Here is a 26508-nt window from a genome sequence, read left to right on the forward strand (position 1 = left end):
TATATCTAACTATCTCCACTGGGTAATTTGTAGATCATGGTGGGAACAAGCTTCAAAGGGATTTCCATGGTTAAATGGATATTCGTACAAAGATAAAGGTCTTGTGGAAATTACCTCAGGCCCTCTGCAGGGAAATGTTTTTGCACTGCAGATAACATACAAGAGCCAGTAATAGAGATAGGGCCATGGTGGACCTAGAAAAACAAAGAAACAAAACAAAAAGTACCAAGGGCCTTCAAAAAAATGGAAATAAAAGTCTTTAATCATATATATTGATGAAACACTGCTTGAATGGACCCGCCATGGTCCGTGTTTCGGCGCATATATATGATTAAAGACATTTATTTCCCTTTTTTTGAAGGCCCCTGGTACTTTTTGTTTTGTTTCTTGGCTTTTTTGTGCTTTGCTCCCTCTTTTTGTTATATTGGACCTAGAATAGCAAGCATAGGGATTTCATTTTCAGATCCCCATACCTGCATTTCATTGATTTAAACCAAATATTTAAGAGTGAAGTTTGAAGGCTCTCCACAGTGGATTTTCATTATATTACATTAAAACACATAGGGGCCCTTTTACTAAGCCATGTAGGCACCTACACGCTCCCAACGCACGCCAATTCGGAACTACTGTGTGGCCTGGACAGTAATTTCATTTTTTATGTGCGTCCAGTACATGTGCCGGAAACTTTCCGGCGCACGGCGCTAACCGGGCGGTAATCAGCAGTGTACGCGCACTGATGATTACTGCCCAGTTAAAGCATGAGACCTTACCGCTAAGTCAGTGGGTGGAAGTAAGGTCTCAGGCCCAAATGGACACGCACTAATTTTTATTTTGTCACTCGTCCATTTTCAGCCCAAAAGTCCTTTTTGTAGGTGTACTGTAAAATGGACCTGTGCATGTCCAATACACGTGTCTACACCAGTGCAGGCCATTTTTCAGTTCTTAGTAAAAGAACCCCTTATATTCCACAATTACCTACTTGGTTCCTAGCAGATCACAATCAATTACTAGGCATTCTTAGGAAGATTGCAGTGACATCCATACAAACTTTAAAAAATATTCTCACTATTATGAACATAACGTAATTCAATTGACTAATCAATGTTTATCTAATACAAACTTTTAAAATAAATATGTCTTCAATGCTTTTCTGAACATCATGTGGAGGGGCATTTTCGATAGGACGTCTAAGTTCAACTTTGGATGGTTTGCAAAAAACTGTGCTGTGAGAAAAACATCCAAATGCAGATTTATGCCACTTTTTGGTCATTTTTCTCCTTTGAAAATGAGCTCCATAGTCACTAATCAATCTTATAGCTTGAGTTAATGCATTCCAAATTAAAGATGCTTGATAAGCTAGAGATGATGTTAACTGTTTGAAAAGCTTTATGTTTTTAACACTTGGAAATTGTAACATGAATATGCTTGTGATCTGTGAGCAAGTTGAATATATGGCAACCAGGGCCGTGCCGATGCGGTAAGCGGGGTAAGTGCCGCAGGGGGGCGCTATCCTCTGGGGGGTGCCGCCGCTGCGTGCTTACCTTGCCCCTCCCGCTCCCATGTAGGAACTGCCCACCCTTTTCTCCCCCCCCCAAGATCCCTTTCCTTTTTTTTTTCTTTTAAATTTACCTTCCTCCGGCAGCGCAGCGTCAGTGAAGGAGGCGGCGCTCCCAGTCCCGACGTCTCTAGCCTTCCATTGGTTCGCTCAGTGTCCCGCCTTCTTCTGATGTCATCCTTTTAAAAGAAAAAAAAAAGGAAAGGGATCTTGGTGGGGAGAAGAGGGCGGGCAGTTCCTACATGGGAGTGGGAGGGCAGGGGAGAGAGGAGCATAGATGGGAGGGCAGGGTTCATGGAAGGGAGAGAGGGGAATTGCTTGATCGGGATGAATGGCGGGGGCAGGGGACAGATGGGCATGGATGGGTGGGAGGGTAGGGCTCAGGGAGAGAGGGGAATCGCTGCCTTGGAGCCAGGCAGGTGCGGGGGGGCGGCGCCAACTGGTAGTCTGCAGGGGGGGCGCCAGAGACCCTTGGCACGGCCCTGATGGCAACAAATATTTTGGAATATTACTGTGTAAAGCCTTATGAATCAATATAGCTAATTTGAACTGTGTTCAGGTCCCAATCGGCAACTAATGGAGTTCACAGTAAAGAGGGGTTGCATGCTCAAAATTTGATACTGCAAAAGTCAACCAAACCACAGTATTTTGCAAGGTTTGCAGTTTTTTCAAAGTGAAGCAGTACAACCCAAATATGCTATATTGCAGTAATCTAACCTTGACAAACTGAATTTCCAATAAGAGCTCTATAGGATATTACCCAACTAACATGTGACAATGTAATCAAACTACAATATCCTAGAATTCTAATGATATTATTGATATTTTTTAAAAGGAGAAAAAGCCTCAATTATAAGGGATTACTCCGTCGTTGGTGCACCAACATAAGGGAGGTCCCTCATATCATCATGGGCAAAAAACTCCTTACATGATATAAAGCTACTGCTCAAAGCGTTTTCCAAAAAATATATATTTGTAAACATATGGCTACTGCTCAGTTACAAATCTTGTGCACTTATCTTTTAAGTCTTTTGGACACCTTCCACGGCCCGACTTTGGCCTAAGTTTCAAATCCTTCCTCAGGGTCCGTGGTGTCTGACTCTAAAGATCTAACAAAAAGACACAAACGTGTAACAACTGAATCTCTCAGAACATGACTTCATCAAATATATTCTCTAACTCAGTGGTTCTTACCGAGTGCTTTATGATCTATTCTCTCTGGCTTCTCAAAGCTATAAAAATGGCCGCGCTTTATCTAAGCTGACGTAAGATGCCTCCAGCTTAGAACCTCCCTCTGCAGTGTCAATCAGCAGGAGTCACAATACATTTAAAGGCACAACGCCGGTTCAGAAGAACTTATTCCATTCTATTCTAGTGTTCATTCCATATGGATATAATGTATGTAACTTAAAGATCCAGCGTTGTTCTTGTCTCAATAGAAGGCGTTTTCTAGCTCCTCCTCCTATATGCCATTTGGGTTGTTGAAGGACAAAACATTTCAGGCTCTCAAACAAATGTCCTTCTTTATTGCAGTGAGCTGCCAATGGTGCTGTAGTTTTCTTAATATTGATGTCACTTTTGTGTTCAATTAATCTCGTAGATAATTTACGTGACGTCTGACCTATATATAGTTTATTGCAACTGCAAATAATACAGTAGACTACCCAATCTGATCGTCGTATTATGTTGTAGAATGTATTTTTTCTTTGACTGAGGATCTGTGAATTCTTTTATATTGAGCATCATGTCACACATATTACATTCTCCACATCTAGTATGTCCCTTTTCATTTTGTTCTTGTGTCGTTAACATTTTTCTTAAAGCCGACGGTGCTAGGATCTCCTTTAGATTTCGACCTCTACTGTAGGCCAGTCTTAACCGACTATGTTCAAAACCTGGTAATGTTTGTATAACATGCCAATTCGATCTTATAACATTGGCGATTTCATTTGCTCTCATAGAGTAACGCATTACACACGTCAGTGTATCTTGATCATCTTTTTAGTGCAGCATGGTAAAAGGGCCCAATATAAATTTATAGAATAGGGCATAGGGCAGATGCGTGTGTAACTCCCAATTACTGCCAATTAAATGATTGCTAATGCCAATAATTGATTTTTAGCACTTAACTGACTAATTAGTTTACACTCGGATCTAGGGTCTGCTCCCAAATTTGGGCGACCCATACAGAATCTCTGGGATTCTGTCTAAACCTGGGCGGATCACATGTTATACATATACATTCAGTTGGACAAGGTCGCAAAATTAAGGTAAGCACTTTATTAATCCAAAACTGAGGCCTGTACTTTATAGAGTCAGGAAAACAAAGGTGAAAGTCTATCTAGTCTCTTTCCCTCTCGGGGTTGCCAACCCTGAATAACAAGATTTCACAAATTGTCCAAATGAAAGTTTGGCTTACCTCAGCCAGGTCCTAGTAGCTAGACATAGGAAGTGAAAGCATATGCAGGGGATCCACTTCTTCCTTCCCTGGGCCTCCTTAACCCCACTCTGACCCTGCCTTTTATATTTCCTGGTTCCTGTCCTTTCAGCTGTGCCCCTCCCATCTAACTTCTTCCCTGTGCTGGACTAGTGGGGTTAAGGTAGCTCAGACTACCTGAGGGACTATTGTTAAGGGCAGTGGCATTCCTAGGGGGGGCGGTGGGTGTGGTCCGCCCCGGGTACATGCCGCTGGGGGGGTGCCACGCGCCTGTCAGCGACGTTTGTTCTGTGCTCCCTCTGCCCCGGAACAGGTTACTTCCTCATTTCACTGGGGGGAGGTGTCGTTTTGCTGGGGGGGGGGGGGCGCTGCAGCCGGGGGGGGGGGGGCACATCGGCGATCCGCCCCGGGTGTCAGCCGCCCTAGCAATGCCACTGGTTAAGGGTGCGGGGCAGTGTTCTATAAATCACCTCACATACATATATAATCATAAAAAAAGGAAATCCAAGCTTAAATACTACGAGGCCAATTTTCAGACCATGGGAGTTAGACCAGTAAACTCCCGCAGTCAGACTTTAACCAGCCAAGCTGATACTCAGTGTTGGTCAGTTAAAGTCAGACTGACCAAAGATATTCCAGGGTTTCATGTGGCAAATATGGCCACAAAACCTGGCTGGTCTGACTTTTAAAAACGGTGGATAGCCAGTTATATCACCAATTATCCTCTAGCTGCTAACCAGCAATACTGCTGAATATTGGTGGATAGTCGGTTATACCGCATTTAACCAGCCAAGTGCCAATCCTGGCTGATCAAATGAGGCTGAATATTGGGGGGGGGGGGGGGGGGGGAGGGGGATAGCACAAAAAAAAATTAAAAATGGAAAAAAAACCCAATATACTAGAACATACAGCAAATACTACTATTTTGTCTCTAGCCATATAGATATCCCTATCCCATAGAAACATAGAAACATAGAAACATAGAAACATGACAGCAGATAAGGGGCAAATGGCCCATCCACTCTGCCCATCCTCAGTAACCACTAACTCTTCCTTTTCCTAAGAGATCCTACATGCCTGCCCCATGATTTCTTAAATTCAGACACAGTCCTTGTCTCTACGACCTCTGCTGGGAGGTCATTCCACGCATCCACCACTCTTTCCATGACAGAATATTTTCTTAGGTTACTCCTGAGCCTATTTCCTCTTAACTTCATCTTAAGCCCTCTTAGAGTTTTCCTTCATTTGAAAAAGGCTCACCTCTTCTACATTAATGCCATGGAGATATTTCAATGTCTTTATCATATCCCCTCTCTCCCAACTTTCTTCCAGGGTATACATATAGAGGTCTATAAAGCAGGGGTGTGCTGGTAAATTGTTAACAGGGGGCTCTCTCTCGCCAGCAAAGTAAAAGAGAATTCAGGAGGGGCCCAAGCCCACATTTTGGGATCCATTTGTTAAAGTAGCCATGGAGAACCGGCTCCCAAAATTCTTAAAAACGTAACAAACGGCTCTCGAGAGCCTGTGAGAGCCTGCTCCAGCACACCACTGTCTATAAGCCTGGCCCTATATGCTTTGTGACAGAAATCACTGACCAATTTTGTAGCTGCCCTTTGGACCGACTTCATCCTGTTTATATCTTTTTGTAGGTGCGGTCTCCAGAATTGTACACAGTATTTTAAATGGGGCCTCACCAGAGACTTATACAAGGACACTATCATGCCTAACAATACATCTCTCAATATTATAACAATCGTCATTCACCTATATGAAAGTGGTGTTCACATGCCTACTTTGCATTCATTTGAATGTTTTAACAAATAAATAGCTTTTAATAGTTTCTTAAATGCTACAGCTCTTACTGTTGTACTAATGTTCACTGGAAGCTAATTCCAAATAACCAGACCTGCACTTGAAAATGAACAGGTTTCCTCAAAATGAACTTTTGGTGTTAAAGAAAGAGCTTTTGGGGTTTGTTTGTTTTATGCTGTATATTGTTATTAATAAACAGATTTAAACATAGTTATGGTATTTCAGAAACCTATGTGCAAGTACACAGGGAGCTTAAATCATTTCTGTTTTGGGCAGAAACTATTACTACACTAACCATTTGGCCTTGGAACAAAAAAAATGGCTCTGCTTTAAAAAAAAAAAAAAAATTCCTTAGACACTGGATAAAAGATTTTTTTTTTCAAAATGTTATCTCCAAACGGCTTGTCAAATGCCTCACTGACAAAATAATGGGTAATGTAATCTTAAACCCTTCTGAACAATCCAAAACTCTAACCACCAAGTTCATTTCTCTGAAATCATCAAGATAAGTGCCCTCTTTTTAAGAAAGAGAGTAAAAAAGACAAGCAGAAAGGGAGAATCACTTGAAAGTTACTTATTTGCCTCCACTTCACTGCTTTCTATCACTGTAATTAGGGAATCAGCACTCAGAAAGCTTTTACTCTTTATTAAGAAGGTGAAACAAATCGCAGAAAGGGTTATTTCATGCGGTGGTATTTGTGGAATGTGTTTGTCTCTTGCTCTTCTGAGGGTAGGATTGCACTGAAGCTCAGGCCATACAAGGAATACAATTGGTTGGCTCACCTACCCCTGTAGGTTATGCTCCTCTGTGGTTCACAGCAGGAGATAGTAAAGTTATTCACTGTGATTTTTTAGAAAAGATAGAAAAAGGATATTTTTCAATGTCTTGAATTTTGGTAGGAAAAAGTATGTGTGTATGAGCTGTATTTTCTTTTAAGAATACAAGCCTAAGTTGTATTGAAAAGCCAGTACAGCTACATTTTTTTCCCCAAGATACACAGTATATTTAGGGACTGACGAAGAAGGGCAACCTTCGAAAGCTAATCAAGAAATGTATTAAGTTATGTCCAATAAAAAAGGTATCATCTTATTTTCTTTTCCATGTTTTATTTTGTTTGATTTCTATTGATAACCTTAAGAGTGGACTAACACGTCTAATACTGTGGAAATCTCTGAGTAGCTCTTTACATGTGAATCATGAAAACTGCGTATACATTAGCATGGATGTGTGAAAAATCTAATTGGCAAGAATCAAGCACTCATGGACCCCTGTTGATGCAGTAGCATAACTTCTGTGTGCAGGTCTATGCATGTAGCCCCTCTTGCTAACCCCCCTTTGATCCAAGGAGTGTGAGGAGTGAAAGTGAAATAAATCCTAATATATAACTCAGAGGCGTATCTAGACACCCAATTTTGGGTGGGCCTGGGCCCAAGATGGGTGGGCAGAAGAACACCATCTTGCCCCACAAGTGATGTGGTCTGTCCCCCTCTCGCCTGCATGCCATATGGTCTCTCAAACATCCTCCCTCCTCCACATACCTTTTAAATAGCAGATTTTCACTGACAGCGAGCAGCAACTAATACACACTGCTTATGTTAGCCCCACAGCCTTCCCTCTGATGCAATTTCCTGTTTCCGCATAGGCGGGAATACATCAGAGGGAAGGCTGTGGGGCCAGTGTGAACAGTATGTATCAGTGGCTGCTCACTGCAGGCGAAGAAATGCTATTTACAAGGTATGCAGGAGGGAGAGTAGTTGGGAGTTTTCGGCTGGTGGGGCTTGAGGATCCCTGCCAGCCGCATTATAGATGTGCTGCTACTGGGTGGGCCTGGGCCCACCCTTGGCTACGCCACTGATATAACTGTCAAGTTCCTTAAGCTTTTTCTTTAAAATGGTAGACTCTTGGTCACAGGAACACTCTATAAAAAGTCTGGTAGTTTCAACTTGGATAAGGAAGATGGAAAATTACTATAATCGTTTGCCTTCATCCTAGATTGGTTTGGTACATCAAGACACAACGTTCATTAGATTAAAAAAAACAAACAAACCTCCTTCTCTGTGCTCTATGTGAGAAAAAAATGGAAAGAAAAAACAAAACCCTTCCCACTACACAGGATTTATAGTCTTACATGGCATCATCTGTTTACCTTATCTCCTCCCATGGCATTCATAGTGGGGAAAGCCCTCTACATACACACTCTCACATCATATATTTCATGGCAAGCAAGAGTAGGGATATACCTGAGCCTACAGACACAGTTTGACATCACAGAATGATTAGTAGGTATCTGCATACTAAAAATTCTTGTGCTGGTTAGTATTCATCCCTGAAACCCATTCAGTTAGTCTTCATTATATTGAATCATTCATGCATTTATCCCCAATGCTGCCACCATTCAATATACCATTTTTTTAAAAATTGGTTTGAATAAATGTGAGCTAACTGAGTACTTAACTTTCAAGCCCAATAGTATATTGAATAGTGACAAGACTTTATCCAGACTGACATCTTCAGTGGCTTGCTCGGCCCGTGAGAAGTTATCAAGTCTGTTTCAAGCATATAAGAAGCAGGTAAGGCCCATGGGGTGGGAATAGATATATGGAGATCTGGAGCTCTGAGTGAGGGGGCTCAGGTTAGATTGGTCAACAGCAAGTTCATAGCTGTGACATCTTGGGGGGGGGTCATATATGGATATGCGGGCCTCCCATCCAGTTTCAAGTTTGCAGGAGTCCTAAAGAGGAGCATTGGTCCAAAAATCAGATGCTGGTGCATCTGATAGTGTTCTATCCATATAGATGTGGCAACTGAGGAGGCGGGGGGGGGGGGGGCTTATGACCACTATTAAGTGGAATGGGTGATGGAAATACTTACTAATACATCTTATTGTCAGGATGAACAGGCCACCTCTCCCCCCTTACCCCTTTATCAATAACGCCATTTCAATTGTTTTCATGCAGGTGCACTGCCATTGGAAGAAATTAATTGGATCCCTCTTACATTCTGTGGGCTAGCTGGAGAGTAAGTAACAGAGTACATGAATCATGCCTAGATTTGGGCAATAAAAGCAGTCACAGGAAGAGCAGCATGCAACATCAGTTAATTTTGAGAGGCAAGCATGACTTGCTATGGTGATTATCTTTCTGGCAAGGAACGACTTCAGCAAAGTGTTGACTATTGCACCAATAAGGAACAAAAAGTGCTGATTATTGTGCTAATAAGGAACACAAAGAAGGCCTTGAAATATGGTGTACTGCACACCCTCAGTAAGATTTTCAGGGTCTAGCATTTTACTTTTGCCTGCAAGGGAAATTGCCAGAAGCAAATTAGTGACTATCATCAGAAAGCAGGTAATGCTATATGGCATCTGTTGTTGATGATGATGGATACAGGAGGGCTCCACCACTCAGATGAAGATACATTTGTTGGACATTGATAATGATATTTTTATAGGACCCTGAGTGAGAGGGTGGTGTGATTGAAGTAAACAAAGTCATAGCTTCATTGTGTATGTGTGTGTGGGGGGGGGGGGGGGGGGGGGGAGAGGCCTAGAGGTCCTAGACCATGGCAGGATCCTGAGCCAGTTGACAGGTCCCCAGAAGGATTGTACTGCAAAGTGGATGCAAAAGACTGGCATAGGAAGCACAGGATACAGAGTGCTGCAAGAATAACTTGAGCACACCAGTACTGAAGCAGTGCTGAGAAAAGTCTGTGTGTGTGTGTGTGTGTGTATGTGAAAAAGTGATGTACAAATTACCCTTTTCCCTGAGTCTTAGATAGGGACCCTGAACTCCTTTTTTTTGGGGGGGGGGGGGGGAGGAGGAGGTAGTAAGCTTCTGGTGTCATCAGAGATCTACATAGAGTCAACCACAGCAAAGTAATACCCCTTCTGAACTGAAAGGCAGCTAATAAAGCATAGCGTTCTTCCCACCCCCCTTGTTTTTCTTAATAATTAAGGGGCCCTTCTACAAAGCACACTAAAAAGTGACCGGCGCTACTTGTAGTGGATGATTTTTCCCATGTACTTAGGCCGCCTTTTAGCATATCTTCCAAGAAGCCAAATTTTTATTTTGGCAATAATGGCCAGGCGCTAAGTCCAAAATTAGCGCCCGACCATTCACCATGTGAGCCCTTACTGTTATATGGAGAGCCGTATTATAGAAAATCTTTAGCATCATATCTATATAAGTTGAATTTTCTAATGCATGCTTGTTAGGTGTATCGTTAATATTATGCTAACATTGTATTATATCTCTGGTATTTGAATTCCAGTGCTGTTAAATGTGTATATTTTTTATACTGTTTCACGGTAGTTCTATTATTAGATTTCAGTTTACTGTTTTTAAGTTTACTTCATTTATTGTATTTATATTTATTCTTGGTTATTGTACTATTGTTATGCTGTTAACAAAATTGTAAGTTTTATGTTAAACTGTACCTGCTGTACACTGCCTTGGGTGAATCTCTTCATAAAGGCACTTTATTTACTTGGCGGTAAGGGCTCACACGCTAACCCCACAGTAATTGGGTACCACGCAACAATGTGGCTGCGCTGCTGATTACCACTGGGAATGAAAATAGGAAATTATTTTCTACTGCAGGAAATTGCGTGCACCAACTTTGGAACAACCATCGGGCTCCTACCCTAGTGGTGGGCCGATTTGGTGCGCTACCCACACGGTAGAACTACTGCACCTTTGTAAAAGGACCCCTAAGAGAATACAGTAGGTATCCTGCAATAGTGAAGAGATCCATGGAGGAGTGCGTCATGGGTGCAGCATCATTTGAGCGACCCAACATTACCCCTGCTCAGGTGAACTGTTTAACAATCTGGAGAAATTGTGAGCTTACCTGCTTCCATTATATAAACAAAGGTACCTTATGTTTCAGAGATTTTGCACAGAGCTCTGAGTAATTTTGAGCAATTTCAGAGTTGAGATTCCAGTAATTTAACTTGTAAATTTTGCACACTTACATGTTAAAGCATGCACCTTCCCAGGAGGGTCTGAACAACACAAAAAGGTAAAGAGATTTTGAAGGAAGGACCTTGAAATGTTGGAAAAAGATGAGAGGAGTACAACATAATTGCTGTAAAGAGATACTTCTCTGACATTAAAGCTTGTTGTTCTAAACAATGATTAAAAAGAGAAGAAAGGAAAATTTAGATTCCTAGAAGAGATAAAATAAAAAATGATTTATTAGATGATGCTTGTGTTTCATACTTTTGCAAGTGAACTAATGACCAGAAAAATACCTACTGTGACTGAATGTAACTTTCCTTAAGAAAATAAATTCACATAGATACCCTCTGGATGCTTAAATATGGGAACTCTGTTATAGAATTGCATTCATTGGGGCCGATATTCAGACCATGGGAAGCAGCCCAGCTAACTCCCACGGTCGGTAATGAGACTGGATATTCAATGCTGGCCAACATTGAATATCCAGTTTATTTTTGGCCGGTTTAAACTTAATTGACCAAGCCAATATTCAGCGTTGGCCAGTTAAGTTTAAACCAGCCAAAGATAGGCCCAAATTGGTCACCAGACTTAGCCGGCAATATGCTGAATACTAACAGCTAATTGGTTATGTCACGTGATATAACCGATTAGCCGCTAAGGGCTAGATTCTATATTTGGCGCCTGAAAAATCTACCTAGGTGTATTCTATAAAGTACGCCTTTTTTGTTGTTGTTGTGTAGGGATTCCTTTCCCTTTTTTAGTTTTGTTGTGGCCAGTGAAAAATAGGACATGGGGTTCCTCTTTGAAGCTAGTCAAATAAAAAAAAAAAAAATAAGGAAATCATCTTGAAGAACATGAAAAGCTTGTCTGAATATTGAAATCTAGAGATATAATTCTACACAAAAATGAGTGCTTGAGATATCCAATGTATACTTGTAAAATACTCGCATGCAGTCTCACATGCGGTGCCGGATGAATCCTTTCAGACTGCATATGAGTATTTTACAAGTATACCTTGGATATCTCAAGTACTTGTTTTTGATTAGAATTATATCTCTACATTTCAATATCCAGACTCCTGAGGCAGGCGCCTAGAGCGTCGAAACACAGGTGCTGTGTCGAGTCTGTTCGATATACCTTCAAAAAACATCACTTTATTGGACTGATATATTTCCCTTGTGGTTTTTGGATGTGCCAACTTTTTGCCCTACTCCGTGGTCTGCTGTGATACAATCGTAGGGATTGGTGTTCCTCCACCTTGTGTGGTTGTTCTATTGGTCAGAGTTAGACATCATTAAGATCCGCGCTAAGCGCCAATTTTATAAAAGTCAATTACCCCTAAGCAAACCTTTATAGAATAGCGCTTAGAAACCTGATGTAAATGTTGGCGCATAACTAATGGCAGTTGGAAACATAAATGACCCTATTCTACAACAAATAACAGAATTAGAAAAAGTACAGAGAAGAGCGACGAAAATGATAGAGGGGATGGAACGACTTTCCTATAAGGAAAGGCTAAAGCAGCTAGGGCTCTTCAGCTTGGAGAGACATGATAGAGGTCTATAAAATACTGAGTGGAGTGGAAGGGGTGCATGTGAATCACTTGTTTACTCTTTCTAAAATACTAGTACTAAGGGGCACTTAATGAAGCTGCTAAGCAGTAAATTTAAAACAAACCAGAGAAAATATTTTTTCACTCAAGTGTAATTAAACTCTGGAATTCGTTGTCAGAAAATGTGGTAAAAGCAGTTAGCTTAGCAGGGTTTAAAAAGAGTTTGGATAATTTCCTAAAAGAAAAGTCCATAAGCCATTATTAAGATGGACAGAAAAATTCACTGTTTATTTCTAGGATAAGCAGCATAAAATCTGTTTTATTGTTTTGAGATCTTGCCAGTTACTTGTGACCTGGATTGGCCACTGTTGGAAACAGGATACAGGGCTTGATGGACCTTTGGTCTGTCCCAGTATGGCAATGCTTATGGTCTTATGTTCCTGCACTAGCCATACAGTGCTATAGCATCAGATCAGACATTCAGTGGCGCTTTTGTGGTTATGTGCCACTGAATATCTATTCCTGACTCACACAGAGGGGCATAATTGAACGGAAATGCCTATCTCCATGGGTGTTTATCTCCGAGAACGGGTCCGTGAAGGGGCGGGCCGAACCGTATTTTCGAAAAAATGGACGTTTTTGAGCTGGGCATTTGTTTTTTTTAGCGATAATGGAAACTAAAAGTGCCCAGCTCAAAAACGTCCTAATCCGAGCCATTTGTTCATGGGAGGGGCCAGGATTTGTAGTACACTGGCCCCCCTGATATGCCAGGACACCAACTGGGCACCCTAGGTCAGTGCGGTGGACTTCAGAAAAAGCTCCCACATACATAGCTCCCTTACCAAGGGTGCTGAACACCCAACCCCCCTCCCCCAAAACCCACTACCCACAAATGTACAACACTACCATAGCTCTTAGGGGTGAAGGGGGCACCTACATGTGGGTACAGTGGGTTTTGGAGGCCTCCCATTTACCAGCACAAGTGTTACAGGTGGGGGGGGGATGGGCCTGGGGCCACCTGGCTGAAGTGCACTGTGGTACCCACTAAAAGTGCTCCAGGGACCTGCATACACGCAGGTCTCTAGGACTGGTTGCTGCTATATAACATTGGCACACCAGTTGACACCTGAAGACTAATCTCTCCGAAAACGTCCTTTATTGGAATAACCGCCTTTACTCACAGTTAACTGCAGATCAGAGGTTGTGCCCCACTGGCAACGAGTCTCCCTGGTACTGAGATAAGCAGTAGGTCAGAGCTGGCAAAATGCTGTACATGCCCTCTTTCAGCCACATTCAAGGTAAGAACTAAGTTCTGTAACGTGGCTAACACAGGAAAGGGAACTAAAACTGGCTTACAAAAATGGCCACTACCGCATGGACTACAACAGGAAACACAACAGGGCACACTCTGACCCAGTAGGCAGGGGGAAAAGCACCATGGGAGAAGAGCCTACCAACTACCAACATCGTGAGACTGTAACACAAGCTAATGAAATCACGGAGCCCAATACCCTACACCCACCACAATGCAATGCTGATGTGACCCTGTACTGCACCCGAGAGCCACATCTGACCCAGGGAAAGGCTGTGAGAGGATCGAACACATTCTGCTGTCATGGAGGTGGGTACAGCATTTGAGGCTGGCATACAGGCTGGAAAAAAAGTTTTTAAAGTGGGTTTTTTTTGGTGGGAGGGGGTTAGTGACCACTGGGGGAGTCTGGGGAGGTCATCCCCGATTCCCTCCAGTGGTCATCTGGGCAGTTGGAGCACTTTTTTGGGACTTGTTCATGGAAAAAAAAGGGTCCAAAAAAAGTGATCCAAAATCGCGGTAAAAACACCTTTTTTTTTCGATTATTAGCTAAAGATGCCCATCTCTCCTCGGCTGATAACCACGCCCCAGTTCCGCCTCCACCACGCCTCCGACACGCCCTCGTCAACTTTATTCGTTTCCGCGACGGAGTGCAGTTGGAAACGCCCAAAATCGGCTTTCGATTATACCGATTTGGGCGCCTTTGCGAGACAAACGTCTATCTCCCGATTTAGGTCGCACTATAGGCGTTTTTCTCTTTCAAAAATAAGCTGGACAGTGTTATTTAGCCAGGCAGGAGCCACTGAATATTTATCACAAAATTGCTACTGTAGATTAGAAGAAACTTTGAATGGCTTTAATTATAATATGGAGTTAATTAATTAGGAGCCCTTTTACTAAGCTGCGTAAGTGCCTACTCGCACCCAATGTGCGGAAATTCCGAGTTACTGCCCGGCTACCACGTAACCCATGCGGTAATTTCATTTTTTATGTGCGCCCACTACGCGTGCCGGAATGATTTTTATTTTCTGGCATGCAGGCGGTAATCAGCATTTTACATGCTTAGACCATTACCGCTCGGTTACCGTGTGAGACCTTACCGCTAGGTAGGTTAATGGCTGGCAGTAAGGTCTCAGACCCAAAATGAATGTGCGGCAATTTTCATTTTGCTGCACGTCCATTTTTGGCAAAAAGTTTAAAAAATGCATATTTTACAGGTGTGCTAAAAATGATTCTGCATGCGCCCAAAACACACGTCTACACTACTGTGGGCCATTTTTCAGTGTGCCTCAGTAAAAGGGCCCCAAATTTTCCAGAATGGTAAAGTTTGAGGAAACGTTGCCTGTATATGAAACAGAAATAAGTGTAAAACGTGAGGAGCTCCATAATGAAAAGCATCAATGTGGTCGGTATCAGTGTAACTGCTTTTCCTTTAAACATTCCTGGGGGCTGAATAGGGTATATAAATCATTATACAGCCAAAGTTACCCATCAAGAAAGGGGCAAGGCTCGGAGAGGAAGTTAGCAATGTGAGCTACCGTTAAAATGTGTTATTGTACTGTTAACCCCAGTTATTTGTAACATGCGGGTTGGTATTCTAGTTCTTATGATGAGCATGGAAATCATAGCAAGCTATCTGACAGCATTCCCTTTTCCAGCCTAACAGACAGAGGGCCCTTCTTTCCTGGCAATGAACAAAGGCTTATCTTTAGCAAGACTTAGGTAGGATCTACATTCCTCTTTGGCTATTTGGTTTAAATTACAGCTGTTGTAATACCTAAATCAAAGTGTGGTCCCTGGCCTGAGTGAGTTTTGTAAAAACACCAGGCCCTATGCTTATAGAGGTTCATGAAAGAAAATGAGCTCTCTGGCTATTATCTGTTTTCAATAGGTGTGATGATATAAAATTAGAACAGCTGTTCAACAGCTGCAGTTGAGAAAAAGAAAGAGACTTAAAGTGAGAGCACATCCTCAAAAATTGTTATACTGGGAAATCTTTAGTCCAAGCAAGGGTAAAATAGAAAGAGAACTTATAGTCAGGGAGACAGCTTACCTTCATTTAGATTTACATGGTACAATATTTTGTAAAAGGTACCATATGCTTTATATGATTAACAGTGATAAGAAATGTAATCTACTTTTAGCTGAATGAGTTTATTCAGAAGCATAAACTTTGCAAGTCAGTGATGGCTGTACCATGCTCTAAAAATCCCACTTTACGATAAAGCAACTAAGCCTGAAGGGGTGTGTGTTATGAGGGAGTTACACATATCCCAGAAATAGAGGTGTAATAGGTAGTTGAGTAAGAGTACTGGTGGATGGGGGGGGGGGGGGGGGGGGGGGAGGGGGAAGGGATGTTATAATTTAACTACATGCATCCTATGATCCACTTTTGTCAATGGCATTGCTTGTAGAATTCAAGATATTTTCTAATTCTAGGTTGCTATAGCAATAGTATGTTGCAGACATGTGCAAGGATTTTTTTTTTTTTTTGCTTATTTGAGGGTCATTTTGGGATATTTTTCCATTTGCAAGTAATACACTTTTTTTTCTGAGTCCACCACAGACCATATAGATACATCAGTACTTAAAAAAAAACATTCAAAATGGGTACATCCTGGTCCACTGGCCTGTTAATTGAACATTTTTACAAATGTGTACTCAGGGATGTTACTGAACTAGAAAAGCGTAGTCATAAACAATTTCATGATTTAACACCCCAAGAAACATAGGGTTTAAACTCAGTATCAGAGAATAAGGAGATCGTTATAAAACCAGACAATGAAGGTGGAGGCTTATAGTCATCATGAAAAGAATAGATTACATAAATGAGATTCAAAGATAATTATCAGACAAGAGCTATAATGTTCCTCTTGAAGAAGATCCTACTGACCATTTGAAATCTGCAGTTTCACAGGTTGTTGAATTTACACATAAGGCTGGATATATTTTAGTTACATTTGTACCCCGTGCTTTCCCACTCATGGCAGGCTCAATGCAGCTTACATATACAGGTACTTATTTGTACCTGGGGCAATGGAGGGTTAAGTGACTTGCCCAGAGTCACAAGAAGCTGTGCCTGAACTGGGAATTGAACTCAGTTCCTCAGGACCAGAGTCCACCACCCTAACCACTAGACCACTCCTCCACTCTCTGAAAGAAAATAATATTGTTATTATTAACCAGCCAACCATTGCTACCATTTATGTACTACTTAAGGTTCACAAATTTCTGATTAATCCGCTAGGTAGGCTGGTTATTTCAGCCAATGGCTCTCTTTTGGAAGCACTATCCATCTTTGTAGATTTTTTTCTTAGACCATTCGTTCCCTTGGCTAATTCATATCTTTGAGATTCTTCTCACATGATTAATCTTCAGTAGCTTTTGGAACTGGACCAGAGCTTTTTCTATGTAGGTATTGCAGTACATGCATTGAGTCCGTGAATGTATTGTGGAAATCCGTATGACCCCTGACAAAGATTTTTCTGAAACTTGGCCAGGTTGGGTCCTGTTTCTATTAAAGTTGACATTTGGATAAACTGGTGCTGTGCTTGTCCTTCCTTGGATCGCTGCTGCTGTTTGGTTGTCTGTTCTGCTTCTGCAGTAGACTGTCTCCTGTTTGTATCTGCTTAAATATTGCAATTTCTGATGTTTGTTCAGTTTTTGTTTGTTGTTACTTGCAGTGAACTTTGTGGTATTATGCAGGTTATAAGATTGTAGTAATAATAATAATTATGAACCCTGCTCCCAGTATCTAATGGGCTTTAAGATGTATTCACCAGCCTCTCTTGCCTGAGAGAACTAGATCCATAACAGACTCTGATCTGCAGAGGCTGTAACTTATTTCCAATACATCTCAATAATAAGTGATTGTTTTCTTTTCCTATGAATGGATTGCATTAAAGAATAATTGGAACAAGAGTTTTGAGTCTTCTATGGTGATGTATTACTGGTTTAACTCTATGTCAACATTGTGATCAACTATGTGAGACAGAAGACAGGCTGTATGGTAAATGGAATTTTGCCAGATATGAAAATGTCGGACTTGCAGGAGTCCATGAATTGGTACTGCAAAAATAGTCTTTGTGACAGGGGTCTCTATAAACTTTAAGAGGCCAAAGACATTGATCTGTGATTCTAATGGGAAGTTTCTCTCCTTCCATGTACAGAATAATCCTTAGGTACGAAATGTCTTCATAACGAGACTCTTTCCTTGTCAGAAGTGGAGATGGATCAGACAGTATTCATGTATAATATTCCCCTGGCACCAGGGTAGAGTCAGGAGGGATAAAGTCTAGTCTAAGAACTCCTCTAGAGAAATGTCAGATCCTGGAGAAGAGAGTGGCAATAAGTGTTTAACTTTGGGATCCACATTTGGAGTAGACAGTAGAGAGATTATAGAGTTTTGTAAAGAGTGTGCAGAACTTGTGCTAATGATTAGATGTCTTTGCACTAGGTTGTTAATACTAGACATTTGTCAAGTCCACACATTAAGCATATTTTGCAAGAAGAGAATGTTCTAGAAGGAATGGTGAAACAAATGGAGAAGATTCATTTGCTGACATCACCAGAGCTGGAATTGAGGATATTGAAGGCTGGGCCTCCAAGTGCTGCGTAGAGGAGTCCTGAAGAAAAAGTGAGATAGAAAACTCCTATCAGTACAGAAGAGATCTTGCACTGATTCATCTGAAAGTAAAAAAAATGTAAAACAACAACAACAACAAAAGAAAGAATCCCATCGACAACATGGGAAACGAAACAAAATGAAAATTTTCGGGCTGCATATCCCTATCATGTTGACATGACAGTGTACACTAATTCACATGCTAACTGCATGGCTTGTTATAACCAGAGTCAAATTTTTGGTGGACCAACAATTGGTACAGGTGGTCACTTGGCACCCTATTTCCTCTGCTCCACTTTGCTATTCTCTCTCCTCCCCCTCCCCCCCCCAAATTACAATTAAAATTACCTTAGCTCACAGGAATACCTACAGAAGAGGCTGATCTGGTGTAGGTTTATCCACTTTTATCTCAAACCCACCCAGCAGCCAGGTACACCTATCATGTAGATAGTGGGGATCCCCAAACCCTGCCAGCTGAAGAAACCTGGAGCTGTCCAGAGTCTGCTAAATCATGGTATTCAGCAGCAGCATATTGACCCATGGATGCTGGCATTGGAAGCATGCTCAGTTCTTATGCATGAACTGAGCAGGCGGGAGAACTGAGCGTGCTCCGGATGCCAGCATCAATGACTCAACCTGATACTGCTTACTGCTGTGATTTAGCAGACTCCAGGTGGTTCAAGATTAATTGGCTAAGTTGCACGACATAGCTGGTTAGCAGCTAGCCATTAAGTGCTAATATTCAGCAGAGATAACCAGCTATCTCATGCTGAATATTAGCTGTTAGCCGGCTAAATGCTATTTAACTGGCCTAGAGCCGTATCGGGTAGTACTTTCTTTTTGTACAATAGGCTCCTACCTTCCAGGCACCTGTTTGTAGGTGCCCAATTATAGACTTACCCTTCGTGTACCTGGAGAGAAACGATACAAAATATATATGTTCTAATCTAATCTGTTCCTTTTCACAATACAATGTAAAAAAGCCCATGTACTTTTACTTACACTGAGGGGGAGGAATTTTCAAAAGGCATTTTTAAGTCGGTAAGTATGTGTTTAGGGCTATATTCAGTAAATTGCGCCAAATAAGGGTGATTTTAAAAAATCAGCACTCGGCACTATTCTATAAAGGGCACTCCGAGATGAATGCTTTCGTATAGAATAGTGCTGGGCGCCAACTTCCACACCCAACTTTGGGCGTTTGGACTTGCATCAACTGAAACCAGGTGTAAATCCTGGTGCACAAGTTGTGCAACAAAGACAGAAGCAAAGAATCTCTGCACAAATGCACAAGTAGTCAAAGCAAAGCAGGGATAGTCCAAGGAAAGGGAAACCAAAAGTCTAGCCACAAAAAGGTTTATTGAAAAAATGAGCCGACTCGGCCAAGTTTCAGCATTCATGCCTTCGTCAGGGGTCTGTAAACATATATAAAATGATAAATAATTACAAAAAGGTATATAAAATTAAAAAATGAAGGGCCCTGTTTATTAAGCAGCGCTAAGGGCACACTAGAGTTTTTAGCATGCACTAATGATTAGCATGCGTTAAACGCTAAGTCGCCCATAGGAACATATGGGTGACTAGCATTTAGCGCATGCTAAAAATGCTAGTTCACCCTAGTAAACAGGGCCCTAAGAGATATATATCAAAACATCACCAATACATTACCCAAAACACAATTCTTAATTTAGCATATAAAAAACACAAAAATTGGTGCTTTCTAAAAATTAAAAAATAAAAACTGTAATATGCAAATATAATATCCAGATAGGAACAAATATACAATTTTAACCAACATATGTTAAAAGTACAATAATAATATGTAAGCATATAAAGAATAAATCAAACTGGATGACTTACATAAAAATGAAAGGTAAAAAACTGGACCAGTAAAAAAATAGTGAATGATCAAAGTAAGTACCTAAATGTACATGACCAAGGATACTGTTAAGAAAACAAAAAATTAAAAAGGAAGCACTAAAAATGGCTAAACCCAAAAAATAATAATGAAAAAAACCACTACCAACTCTCTGCACAACAAACATTCATACCACTTAAAAGATCTCATAATGGTAGTGATGTAACAAGTTACCACGTCAAGTTGGGCACACATTTGCAGTATTCTATAATACTACATGCAATTTTTCAGAATGTCCCTGACCCGCCCATGCCCCTCCCATGGGAACATCCTCTTTGCAGTTGTGCGTGGATACATTAGGCACTATCTTATAGCTGGTCACGTAAGTGTATTTCTGCACCGATCTACCACTTTAGCCCCATTTTGGTGCCTTGCATCCATTAGAATGTGTTTTTGCGCCAAAAACAGCACGGAATTAGCGCCTAATTTTAGGTGCCATTTGTACAATTCCTCAGTTACTGCATTAAAATGTTGAACTATTGTCTCTAAATATGTACATGTGCAATAAATATTTAAGAGGCATACCATAGTATTTTGCGTTACAGAACTGGCAATGTACCTATTAATTTTCTTTAATATTTTGGCTTAATTATGACATAAAACATAGTTCTATTTATTCATTTCTATTTATACTTCTTATCCTGATACATAAACCAATAGAAACTTTGTGACTACAAATTATTAGTGATTCATAAAAGAAATCTTTGCCTGATTGCATAGTTTTATTACAATCAAGAAAACTGATAGGATGTACAGTATGTCTAATCTAACAAGATTTGGAGTTAGTGGAAATTTGTCAAAGATAGCAACTTGGCACCGACATATACTATTCTGATTAAATATAATAGAGGATGAGCAATCTATTCTCTAATTGGTTACAAAGTAAACAAAAGAAGGCATGGTTGCTATGTTAAATGCCAACCAGTCACCACAGTTATCTTTACTTCCTATTCACATATCTTGACTTCCTTTACATGGAGCCTATAATTGTCATGTTAAAAAAAAAAACTGTTCTCATTTAGGTCCTGAACTGAAGTGCTGACTCCCTGGAACTCCCTTCCTGATGATCAGGTTTTAAAGCATAGACTACTGATGTGGTAAGTTAGCTGGGAGGGATTGAGATTGTTCTCAGTCAGTTCCTGTGTGAACATCATTTTAATGTGCTTATACATACAAGGATCACTCATGAGATCTTAGGTCACAGAGTGCTGATACAAAAAGAAACCAAGGGACTTGGGGGGAGGGGGGAATTCTATCAATTGGCATTTTTTTAGGCAAGGGAAACAGCAGGAAGAAATCTTCAGCACATGCAAATTGAACCAAATGGCTCAGAGGTGGCCATAGGAAGAAAGGACAGTCAGGAGATTTAACTGAAGTGTCCTTTATTATAATGTTAACCCAACTTGGCTGGGTTTCAACATGATTGCCTGCATCTCAGGATACCTGAGACTGAGGTATAAAAAACCAAGGAGGACTCAAGTTCTTGACAAGCTGGGCGCAGGCCATGGTCACAATAAATCTGGTAGGCTGAAGGGTACTCTTTTTCTGGGTACACTTTACTTCACTCTCGCTAAAAAAAATGGATCAGCAGTCTTAGTGTTAAACTTCAACTTGCTTTACTAAGCCATAACTTAAAAAACAGTTCATGAAAACACGTCAACTTGGTCTGTACTTTTCAGGGCATCAGATGGTCACAGAACAGCTTCAAATATTAATACCAATGATTTCAGGACATGCAAAAGTCACAATCAGCTCTTTCCAAATCTCCAGTAACTCTGTCCCATCCCAGATCAGAATCCATTTGAGTGTCAATGAAAGTCCCGCCAGAAGTGAGGCTCCCCTGCTCCCACCCAGGGTGTCTTTCCCCCAGGCACTCCTTCTCGTTCCCAGACCAATTACTCTCCACATGCACCCTCTGCCCTATAGCAGGTACCTCAATCACCATACCATGCAAATTTCCCCTTAGCTCCTGGACTTCCCCCTCGGTGCTCAGGTCTCAGCGGGGCTGGGTAAACAAAGACCACATTCCCACTCAATCAGCCACTTTTATTACTTTCTTTACCCCACCCACTAGAGCTGGCCTTCTCCTTAACTACCCACCAGGCTGGCAATTCCAGCCCCCATTGTCCTAGTGACCCTCCTGAAAATCATCCCACCCTCTGCCTGCAGCACAGGCCCTTTTATTTTGGGGGGGGGGGGGGGTGTTACACACCCATAACATGCCCATGCTCTGCTCATGTTAACAGCCTCTTGCAGTTCCACACTATCCCCCAGATTCTATAAAGGTTGGCGCAATCCAGGGATGTGCGTGCATCTTAATTGGTTAACAAGCCATTAGCACTCAGTAACTGGGCACTAACAACCAATTATTGATGTTAATTGGCACCAATTAGGGTCTGTGCATGCATCTACCTGCACGCTATTCTGTAATGATGAATGCCAAACTTTCAAAGGGGATGTGGCCATGGGAGGAGCAAAGGCGGGTAAGGGGCATTCTGAATATTTGGGCACAATATTATAGTAAACAGAGGGATGTGCCCAACTTGAGCGTTAGGATTTACACCAGATTTCAGTTGGTGTAAGTCCTTTTGTCCATATTTGGGTGCAGGATTCAGCTAAGTGCTATTTTATAAAGAGTCGCGTGTTCTTTATAGAACAGCGCTGAGTGCAGATTTTTTCTGGCACCATTTATTGAATTTAGCCCTATGTGATGTAGGCGCACTGCTTATAGAATAACAGCTAGCCCCAATCATACATGCAAGTGCTAGTATTCAAGATATTTGTACACACTTTTGACTCATAAATTCAGGTGCCCTTTACAGAATTGCGTTTTGGGGTCGGCTGCTCTTGAACAGGTGGTGGCAAAGGTTTTTTTTTTTTTTTTTGGAAGAAGTGTTTTTCACGCAACAATGAAGGAAAATTCTAATCTCTGTTATACCTTTGGGAAACTGTATCAAGGTCACTTCTTTATGTGAACGTGTGTGTTTATTGATGGTTATGGATATTGATATGTAAGCCGACTAGATAACTTGTTGGGCGTGGTAGAAGCCCTGAATAAACTTGTAAACTTGGGTTGTTATTGTGGAAATGTAAAAGGCGTAGGAATATGAGACTCTGTGATTTGTGGGTGCATCGTGGATATGGATGTGTAGGTGGTGGGTGTGGGGTTGGGGTAGGTGTGGATGTGTAGGTGGGGGTTGGGGTATGTAGAGTATAAGGGTGGTTATAGCAGTGTGATGTGTGTCTATGCTGCTCATTTTCAAAGGAGAAAAACATCTCAGAAGTGGCACAAAGCACCAGATGGACGTTCAGTTCACCAAAATGTCTAAATCACAATTTTTGAAAGGGCAAAATTGGGATTTTTTTTTTTTTTACTGAGGTCATCCAAATAGAAAGGGGGCATGTTGGAGGCATGTTTGGGGCAGGACTTAGGCGAGACTTGGGTGGGCTTACAATCTGAATGTTTTTCTGCAATAATGGAACAGAAAAATAGATCCTGGGCAGAAAAGAATTACATTTTAATCTAGACTTTTTTTGGGTCATGACTAAGTCAGAAAAAGATTCCCTAAGTGACCAGCTGACCACTGGAGGAATAAAGGCATAACACCCCCTTATTCCCCCAGTGGTCACTGACCCCCTCCCACCCCCCAAAGATGTGACAGTGACAGTAGATACCAAGCTGTACTAGATATTATGGCAATTCCTAAGAAAGCAGCAAGCAAGTGGATGGCGTAGCCTAGTGGTCAGTGCAGTGGACAGTGAACAATGTGACCCAGATTCAGTTCTCACTTTAAATCTTTCATTTCAGTACAAATATGTGAGCCCTCTTGGAACATAGAAATACCTACTATACCAAAATATAAAAATGAAGGCAGTAGCCCATAAGGTGTTTGATCTTATATGACGGCGCAATAAAGGTGTTTATTGCGCTATGGAAGCTATGTCGTAAAAGATCAAATTTTACATCAGAGGTGTTTAGATCAATTGCGCAAGCAAGTGTGCTGTCACGTATAGATTATTATAACATTATTTACCTTAGGTTCTAAGGATGTAGTGTTAAAATAACTTCAAACTTTATAAAATATCACTGCACAATTAATATTTAAGGTTTCTAGATTTAGCAGAGTTTCCCCATTATTGATACAGTTGCATTGGTTGCCAATACAAGCACGAGTTATCGTTAAGCTTCGTTGCCTTGTTTCTTGAATTGTGCATGGTGAAGTACTGGAGTATATGGTAAGTTTGATACGATTATTGCATAGAAATATTATGCCTGGATCTAGATGTTTTCTACTTTTACAATATCCAGATCCGAAACAGGTGGTTTATAAACAGGTTTTCTCTGGCACATTTGCTTTTTGGCAGCGAGCCACTGGAATGAATTTACCTATCGATCTACAAAGGCAAACTGATTATATGGTTGTTCTGTTGAAAACCTTTTTGTTGAAGAAATGTTTAATGTGACTGTGTTATTTTTCATGACTGTTAGTTGACCATCATGTGTAGTTTTCCTGGAGTTAGTCCAGTTTACTCTTTTGTGAGCCACACTGAACTTTTGTAGTAAGTGTGGGATACAAGGGCCACATATAATAATAATAATAATAATAATAATAATTATTATTATTATTATTAAGTGACATAAACTTGAGGGCTTTTGTAGTGGTGGACCTCTAGGTACAGTAATTTTTTTTCTGTTCCTGGAGGACTCACCGTACAATATGAAGGGAATATTCCCTTATCTCTTGTTTGTCCTGTTTGTCTGTCCTAATTAGATTGTAAGCTCTGTCGAGCAGGGACTGTCTCTTCATGTTCAAGTGTACAGCGCTGCGTATGTCTAGTAGCGCTATAGAAATGATAAGTAGTAGGATTTGTACCTGGGTCCCTTTATATTAAATCCACTGCATTGACCACTAGGCTACCCCTCTGCATTGCTGGAATGTCTGTGAGGCCAGTTCACTAGGAATGCTTCCAGACAGTTGTTCCTCTGCCTTGTTTTTCTACTTTTTTCCCTGGAACTTGAAAATGGTACTCACAGATGGACATGTTCAGTCTAAAAAAGAAACTCAAAGCCATAATTGAACTGGAAATTTAGACGTTTTTCTGGTTCAGTTATGGCTGTGAGGTAGACGTTTTTTTAAAAAACATTTTCAGCAAAACATCTCAATTCAGTTTTAGACATCATATCGAAAATGACGCTCCACGTTTGTGACTTGGGTATAGAGGGTGGTACTTCTGTCCATGCCTGTCAATGTTGCTCTGGGTCAAACGCCCACAAGTGATTATCAAATAGAGCATCAGTGACTGACCTGAATTGGGCGAATATCTGCGGAACTGAGTGCTTGGTCTTAAGCATTTGAGCTTTACTATCAATTATGGAGTTCCTTGTATTTTTATAGTATGTTATTTTAATTGTTTTTAATTTAAACTGTAAACCATTTTGGTTTGACTACCAGAGAAATGGTATATCAAATGTAATAAACAATAAACAAACAAACAAACAAACAAACAATAAACATGTAGCTGTTTCCCTGTGAAAGCAATGGGGATCCTTTGTAGAAGCTCATTTATCTGAAAAATCTGATCCAATGTATCTGGCATTTGAACTTATCCAATATATTTGCATATTATTTCTGCATGCCACAATTCTTTGAGCTTCCATGCCATATTGGAGAGCCATTGTACTTGTCAGCAGATAGATGGAAAGGATATTGAAGTCTTTTTTTTTTTTCCAATCAAGGGCAACATGCAAAGACAGGGTTCTGGAAATATTTCCCCATGCAGATTTTTAGAAATAGTGAAGATTTGTGGAGGATGTTTATTTGGGGTGAATGGGGAGGGTGTTTCTGAGCAATGCTAACAGCAAGCCTCCAGAAAAAGGTGGCAGGTAGGTTTATATATTGTCAGTAGAGTTAGGGAGATGCCTATGGTCCTCAAATCTTACAATGAAGAACTCTATTATTGCATGTCAAATAGATTCGGAGAATTTGCTGAAATCAGCTCAGTGTTTCTTTGATTGTATCCATTAAAATCTTTGTGAATATGCTGAAGCATCCAATAACATTTTAGTGTGGGAATGCTAAACTGTAGCATCCTAGATGGTGTTTTGGGAGACATTGAGAAGACAATGCCCCCTCAGTTGCTGCAGGTGTGGGTGTGCAATGCAGACTGAGGACATGGCAGAATTGGTGATGTGCCTGAAAGACAAGAGTTGTAGCATAGGCCATGGCAATTCTGAGTGTGTGCAGTGTTGCTGCAGGGGAGTGTTTAGGGAAGTGGAGTTAAGAGGGGGAGGGGAGGGAGGGATGAATGCTAGGAGTCTTCAGCAGAAAACAGCACAGAACAAAT

The sequence above is a fragment of the Microcaecilia unicolor genome, chromosome 3, assembly GCF_901765095.1.
Source record: "Microcaecilia unicolor chromosome 3, aMicUni1.1, whole genome shotgun sequence".
Taxonomy (NCBI): domain Eukaryota; kingdom Metazoa; phylum Chordata; class Amphibia; order Gymnophiona; family Siphonopidae; genus Microcaecilia; species Microcaecilia unicolor.